Source organism: Homarus americanus, unplaced genomic scaffold (assembly GCF_018991925.1).
Source record: "Homarus americanus isolate GMGI-L3 unplaced genomic scaffold, GMGI_Hamer_2.0 scaffold35416, whole genome shotgun sequence".
In the NCBI taxonomy this organism is placed as follows: domain Eukaryota; kingdom Metazoa; phylum Arthropoda; class Malacostraca; order Decapoda; family Nephropidae; genus Homarus; species Homarus americanus.
In genome coordinates this window covers 1798-9801 of record NW_024747919.1, presented here as the reverse complement: position 1 = coordinate 9801, position 8004 = coordinate 1798, and the positions used below count along the sequence as shown (strand labels likewise).

The 8004-nt window shown below is 35.5% G+C and overlaps 1 pseudogene; it reads right to left on the bottom strand.

The window, feature by feature from the left end:
- Window positions 1-4899: 4899 nt before the first annotated feature.
- On the bottom strand, window positions 4900-6129 carry LOC121879883 (annotated as a pseudogene).
- Between the last annotated feature and the right edge of the window lie 1875 nt (window positions 6130-8004).

The following is an 8004-nucleotide window of genomic DNA, read 5'->3' as shown; positions in this document are numbered from 1 at the left end:
CCCACCCGGCCGTCATCGCCCTCTTTCTACTTATCGCCACCAGCAAGCAACATCTCTCAACAGCTCCACACCACTTGCTCCCTCAGAAAGCTCCTCGCCCTAGAGGAACTCTGAGCAAGCTTCACCCGACCTAGTATCTCTTTAACACTGTGCTGTGCAACAATATATATTACGGGAAAAACATTGTGACTTTCTATTCTACCTCAATCCTGAGTGTTGGATATATTACATGTACGTACGTTGTGAGGCCAAATTAGAGACCCTGACAACATGCCACAACAGTACGCTACAATCTCACTGATCGATGGTTTATGCACTGGTGCCAAATCTCCTTTATTTTTTCTGTATTTTGTTTATTTACCAAATGTTTTTATCGTTTTCTTTATTAAATAATTAATGTTCATGTATAATAACAAAATACTTCTTGAGTCGTCTGTATACATGTGTCATATTGAGTCATTTAACTTCCTCTAGAGAGATTGTACTTTATCATCCAAAGTTTCAGTGCCAGGAGAGTTGTTCCTCACTTATGATGACTATCTTCTGTTTACGGGGAGGGATGAGCTCAGGTGTCTGGAAAGAAAGTCACAATTGGGGTTAGAAAAAGTCAGGGATATAAACATATCTTTTAAATAGCCTAAATAATGTTAAGTTAGGTTAAGTTTTGTGACTTTTTTCCTACATTCAGGGATGATGACACATCATGGAGAACCAGATCACTGTGTTCACTCAGTAAAGGTTTATTGATTCATCCAAGTGCTGTACCCAGGTCCACACTGACACTTCCCTGGCCTAAACTCCATCTAATGAACGAACATTTACAAGGTGAAAACAGCACTTTGAAGCATGTGGGTGATGTGTAAAGGTATTTTAACTGGTATGTTTGTTTTAATGCATAGAATGCAAATCTGTTGAGGAAGTACACTTCAAAATGTATATACATGGAACAGTTGACAGCTGTTTTGGTGTGACACTAATTATTTTAATTAAGTGCTGAACTTTTAAGTGGCAAGTCTTGATGGAAACACTTCTTGGCATTTTCTGTTTTATTGCTGAGAGCAGGTATATATACAGATATAATCTGAGAGAATATATTGTGAATTATCTCCAGGGAAGCGTTGTGAATATTGTAAGGGCGTGTGTTTTCCAACACCTTTCCCACCCTTATCTTACTTACTTCTCTTATCTTAGTTCTTACTCTTACTCAGTTCTGTCACATATTCTTTGGTAGCATGGACATTCTTTTGATAGCATGGTCATTCTTTTGGTAGCATGGTCATTCTTTTGGTAGCATGGTCATTCTTTTGGTAGCATGGTCATTATTTTGGTAGCATGGTCGTGGGTCTAGGCACATGGGTATTGTAATTCTGGTATCAAGTCACTTGGACGGAAATAAAGGTAAAATACTGTGGGAGAAATGAATACACCTAAAATACTCTAAGAACAAGTATTTTAATATGAAATCAAAGGGAAAAAGAGGTATTACATGTAATAGCATATAACTACCAGGCTCAACTCCTGGGCTTATTGCAGACTCAGTACTTTCTTCTTTACTAATTTTCTTATTTACCTATTTTCTTATTTCTTTACTCAACAGTAATTACTCAGATCTTATACTCTAGCTGCACACAACTTTACTGGTGTTACATTACATTACATAGCAGGACCAGTTCCTTGGCCTACTCACAATACATAGTACATGGCAACTCCTTGTACCTTACTTTACTGCCACTCCAAGTGGGTACTTCTACTCAACATACACGTTAATAATGAAACCAGCAGATACATGGGTCCACTACCCAGCATGGGATAATTATTTCCAACTAATTATCCCTAACATACATGTTACAACACTCTCTGTGGACATATACTTCCAAGGAGTGTTTCAAGGTGGAACACTGGGGCTCAAAGCCCGTTGTTGTAGTCGGTGGTAGCCAGACACATGGCGAATCTGGGGTCTGGCACTACGAGGTAGTTGAGCACATTAATCAGGCCGCATCGGTGCCATCGTTTCATATATTGATCCCTGCTGGGTATCTACTACATCTGGGGCAGTTGTTGAGTGATGCAAGAATCACAATGGGATCTGGGGAAACATATTGGAGAGCGTCAGGGGACGGACTGGGAAGCATTAATGCACAAACAAATCTCTTGTCTAGACGACAGACATATTTACGTTATATTACTTCTCTTACACTAGGTGAATGACAATTCAACTGTTGAAGCATGAACACTGATGAACACTGATATTCACTACAATTGACTGAATCAAACTGAATGGCTACACATAAACATACCTGAAGAAACATTGGAGAGCGTCTCGCCCTGCGCGATGTGCTGGTATATATATCCCTGAGTTGCCAGTGCTCGCTACTCACGCAATGACAATAATTATAAGCAACTCTAACTGTTACTCATTCAAAGATGACCCTCAGTTGACAAAGGTCTGGCGAATTACTTGAGTCGATTTACACAGACCAATTCAAGATTGAGCTTCCCAGGAGAAAGTGGAATAAACAACTCATTGATAACTGTCGTCTTCACAAAGGCGAGGGAACACAAATGTAGCGTCTATGGGGAAAAACACGTCTTCTCAGGGGTCGCTAACCCACTTATGTTTGCGGTCGTGGAGTTTAATAAGAATCATTAGTTAAATAGAATCGCAGTCAACGTGACCATGACAATATCACTTTGAGATAACACTTCTGTTAAGTGTAAACTTTATTGTCTAGTTGTATGGAGAGAACTGCCCCTCACTGGTGCTTGAACCCTACGACAGATACAACCTCAGTGATCTAGTCATAAACGATATAGTGAATCAATTGTAGAATAATTTGATAAATAACTTGGGGTTAGGGGTATATTTATATTAAGCAAAGGTGATGTTACAATCTAGTAAACCAACCAAACCTGTCTTAACCTATTGTGAAGGCTGTGTATTAGGGTGTGTCATAGGAGGGAAGATCAGCTAAAACTAATGGCCCATCACTTTTTTGGTAGATTTTAGTGTATATAAACAGAAAATAATTTCAGTTTCAATATTTTGCAACCTTTTGCTAGGTAAATTTTAGCGTGAAATTTATCGAAAAACTAACGTACAGCTGCATTAGTGCATTACAATTTAATAGTGAACATTGCTTTCTGACTTCATTCTTTAACAACCCAACTAACAATATTTTTTTCTGTTTCAGATTCTGATGCATTTATAAGTTGATAATATTTGCGATGGCTGCTTGTGTCAGGACGAGGAACCAAAAATCCAGCCATCTCAGTCACTATCTTGGGTCTGGGAGAGAGCTCCTGAAGTCGGAGTTGCCTACATTGAGAGATGCTTTGAGATACGGTGTTTTAATCAGGCAAATCAGTGAAAGAACCAAAGACACAACAAAGATATTGCCAGTGATATGACCGCTGTCTTGGCACAGTACACTCTGGCTAACGCTCAGTTCAAGCCTCCAGTCATAACAAGTCAGAAGAAGATTAGTGAGAGACTGCTAGCCAGTGGAGGAAAAGGCAAGAGATATCTCTTGGGAGAGAAAACTTGCAGTTATGGACAGCTTTGCCAAACAACTGGACAGTTATTTGACATAATTACTTGCAAGTGCCAATTGTTCTCTATTCCTGATTTGGATGTGATCGTGACTGTAAATCCGAGGCCCACATCTCCTGTGACTGAAGATTCCTGTGATCGAAGGATGTCAAAGCACAGAATTCCGGAGTCCAAGAGACAGGAGGCTCCACAGAGAGACAGAAAGGAGAAGAGTTGCCGAGAATGAACTTGAGAAGGCCCAGGAGAGGTAAAGACGATGATTGGAGTCAAGCGGCTCAATAAAAATAAGGAATAAAAGTAATCAACAAAAGTTGATAATCAGTTAATAGTAAAGAGAAGATTCTTGAAGGTTCAAAATAGAAAATAGTCTTGTTATCATTTTCAGGTTTTTGGTGTTGAGTCTTTAATTCAATTGAAGGGGACATTTTAAGTGGGATTTTATAAAATAGTTTAAAATAAAAATAAAAGAAATCGATGAGGAATATAAAAAATAGTTTAACCATAAAAATTTAGAGGCATCAAAAGTATTACGATTACTTATGACAAGCTCATATTATTAATTCTTCTTTCCACAAGTAGTACCTCTACTATGATAGGTTTAAAGACCTATACTTGCTTTCAGTCATGGGTGATAGATCGGATGAGGAAGAGATTCAATTTAAAAAGGCTGAGACTGACACACTTTCTACACAATTGGCATAAATCTATGATTATACCCAAAATTTCTGAGCATTGCCCAAAAATAATCCGGAGGTTAACCATAAATCTAATTTAAGACGGCCGGAATTCATCTTTTTACTCTCAGAACAGACGTTTGAAGTGGATAACATCAGCAGCAGTGACTAACATTCGAACTTGTGTGTTTATAGGTAATACAGTTTGGTTGTCTACGTCTAAGTCGAAATCCAGATAAATCTAGTTCGTTAGATGGGGTTATGTAGGAATCAAACTCTACTTAGAAAGTCTGAATATTCATATCTTCAATATAATTGGTGCCCAATTGTTTTAAGAGTGATTTAGGGTTATTAACTTCATCTGAAGAAAAGTAATCGAAGTGAAGGGAGAGCAATAAAAATAAGAATAATATGGGAAGGTTGTTCAATTACTTCAATTGTTTGGTTTTAAGGAGGAACAGATTAACATTGGGGAACATAGCGTATATCAAACAAAAATAATTAATTAAAATCAGCACAACCATAGTATGGTCATGGAAAAAAATTGTGCTCTATAAGGGTGACGCTCTTGGTCTAGATATTACTAAAAGGAAATAATTTTCCCTAACAGAGCTAATCCTACATCTATCTGTCATTTAGTAGTTTTGAAGTTATGGAATTTCTATATAACTGTGATCAGCTGGGGGTAAGCATGCTGTCATTCAAGTAGGCAAATAAAGAAAATATAACTGTTCGTTTAACTACCAAAGCTTCTCCACAATAACATCGTCTAAGAACAACAGAAATTATTGATCCAATAGAAGATAGAACATTTCATGCAGTGAATGCGTCAGGATAGTCAGAGTACCGTCGTGGTATTCCATTTAATCCTAGGAAATATTGAAGGAAGAAAGTGATATTTACTCCTGTAAATATAGTTAAAAAGTATTTTTAATCATTTAGGATTTATAGATAAGCCCGTAAATAGGGGAAATCAGTGTGGGCTATCCCGCAAAGATGCCAAAACTGCGCCTTAGACAGAACATAATGAAAGTGGAAGCACATTATGTGTCAGAAGAATAAGTCAATAGATGAATTGAGAACTATTCAGACCACCAACTGTAAAGAGAAAAATTAAACTCAAAGCTCAGAGAAGAGATGGGCTGTAATTGATTTGGCATTGAAGGGTGCCCAATCATCTAAAAATTTAATTCCTAGGAACTGCAAATTATTGTGGTGGAAGTAAAGTAAGTTCGTGCAACATCCATACCTACAGTATAAGGTGTGCCAAACAACGAAACCAAACTCATTGCATCATAGCATAATATCCCTAGAGTTTTTCCATCTTGTGTTACAATGTGATTATACCAAAGTGGAGAAATAAGAATATAAACTTCAGGATGCCCAAAGAACCAGAATAAGTGTTGGTAAGGATTGGCTTCTCCTCCTGCTGGGTCGAAAATGAAGTATTTAAGTTTCGATCTGTTAAGAGAGTAAATAATAGCTCCTCACGGGAGCTAGAGAAGTGCAAGAACTGCTGTAATAAATACTGATCATACAAATAAGGGTATTCGGTCTATTGTTACGTCTTTTTCTTTCGTATATTAATGGAAGTTTGTCATAAAATTTACTAAAAATTAAGTAGATGAGACTCCAGCCAGATGAAGAAGAAAATTCCTGGAGAATACATGTAGATGAGTAGACATGTCCAATTCTGTTCCTACTCCACTTTCTACTATTCCTCTGTTAATAATAATGTTAAAGAAAAGGGAAGAAGTCAAAATCTTATATTGTTCATACGAGGGAATGCTATATCTGGAGCTCCTGGTATAAGCGTACAAGCTGTTTCAAAGCTTCCAATTATAATGGGTATAACTATGAAAAAATTATTACAAAAGCGGCGGTTACAACCACATTGTAGATTGTCTGTCACCAATGAGGCTTTGACTTAATTTTCTTTGCCATCAAAGTCAATTAGTTCCTACTATGCCTGCTCATGTTCGAAGATAAAAGTTATAGGGTACCAATGTCTTTATGATGTAGTAAAGAGTCATCGTTGCGATAAGGTGGTTGAGGAATAGGCTTATAGATTGTAAATCTATAAACAAGTCAACTTTTTATTAGGTAGTATAGTGGAAATATTCAGACAAGATTGCAAATCTAAAGATGGTATCACTTTAAAAAGATATCGAAATGAAAGTATTTAAGATTTAAAAGATTTTTTGACAACTTTGAAGGATGTTATTTAAATAACTTAAAATCTTAGAATATAATAAAAACTGATGGGACAAAGAGTCCGAAAAGATTGACAAATGCCATTAAGAAAGAACTGTCTGTGGAGACGTATTTCAATTTCTGTGAAAGAACAATGCCAAATTGAGATTCGCAAATAATAATATAGGGAAATTAAAGTAGATGGATGAACCAATAGGCATGAAAATAAATTAACTAAAATTCATTTAGGAAAGCCATAAAGGAGGCCCTCCTAGAGAAAGTAAGGACAAAAGTATAAGAATTTAGGAGAGGGGGAAGCATTATTGAAGTATTAAAAAAATTTGAAAAATTTGTTGAAGAAGATATTAAAGAGTGTAAATATATTGTTCATATATTTTCACTAATTAATATAGAAAGTACCATGCTATGTGATTAGTTAGGAGATAGCCTTTTTTTTTTTTTTTGATTATTCTGATCTTCAATGATTGCGATAGAATAGAATAAAATAGTTGTGACTAAGAGAAAGGGTGAAGATACGAGAGAGAGGAGTTGAATAGTTATGAGCACATTATTTTGGATTCAATTTATCTTCATAACTGAGGAATCAGTTCTAAAAAAGGCGGTTGCTGGGAGGATTCGAAAAAATAATAATACAGATCCTAGAGCTTGACAAGAAAGATACAGAATCAGAAGAGATATTGATTATTTTTGTATGAACAAAAGATAATTTTTTTTCTGTCAGCCCTGTAAAATTTAAAGTGGAAGAAGATAAAATTGGTTCGAGATTAGTCAAATAAATAATTGAGAGGGAGAAAGTTAGCATTAAAAAAGAGTTAATGCTCATAAACGGTATGAACCCAAGAAGGAATTACTTATCTTTGTATACTGTAACGGCACAAAGTTTGATCTTTAAAGAATTGGTGAATTCATTGTATATAGATAACATGAGTAAAAATAAAGCCCTTTTTTAATTATTTAAAATGAGTTAATAGAAATATTATTAAAATAAATAATAATAAAATAGGAAAATTAAGAAAATATATTTATATATATAAACCGGGAATTTACTTGACTTTTCACTTGACTTGGTTTATAAAATTTAATAGATGGTAATGGCAGTGGAAGGCTTCTGAGAAAAAATCCTTAACCAGCACAAGAACACTTTAATTTATTTAAAAAAATGAATTATCAAACTGTGGGAATGATAGCGCCTGGACTGGATGAATGAGACATACTGTAAAATTTAGACTTATATTCCTCCAACTCTACAAACATAATGTTTCAGATAGTGGTAATCTAATATGCTATTCTTTAACTTGAACTTAAACACTACCTGGGGAATAAACGTTATATGGATGTAGAAATTGGTTAGAAACTCAGCAACAATTAATTAGAGTATTAAGAAATGTTGCTTGTAATATGAAACAGGCCTAAGGCTTTCAACAAAATAATATCCAGCCTGAGAAAATGGTATTCAAAATTAAGAAATTAATAACTTACAATGAATAGGCTTAATGCATTCAACAAATTTATATTTCAAATTTTAACAGATGCAATAATTTCTAACCTAACTTAACCATTCTTGGG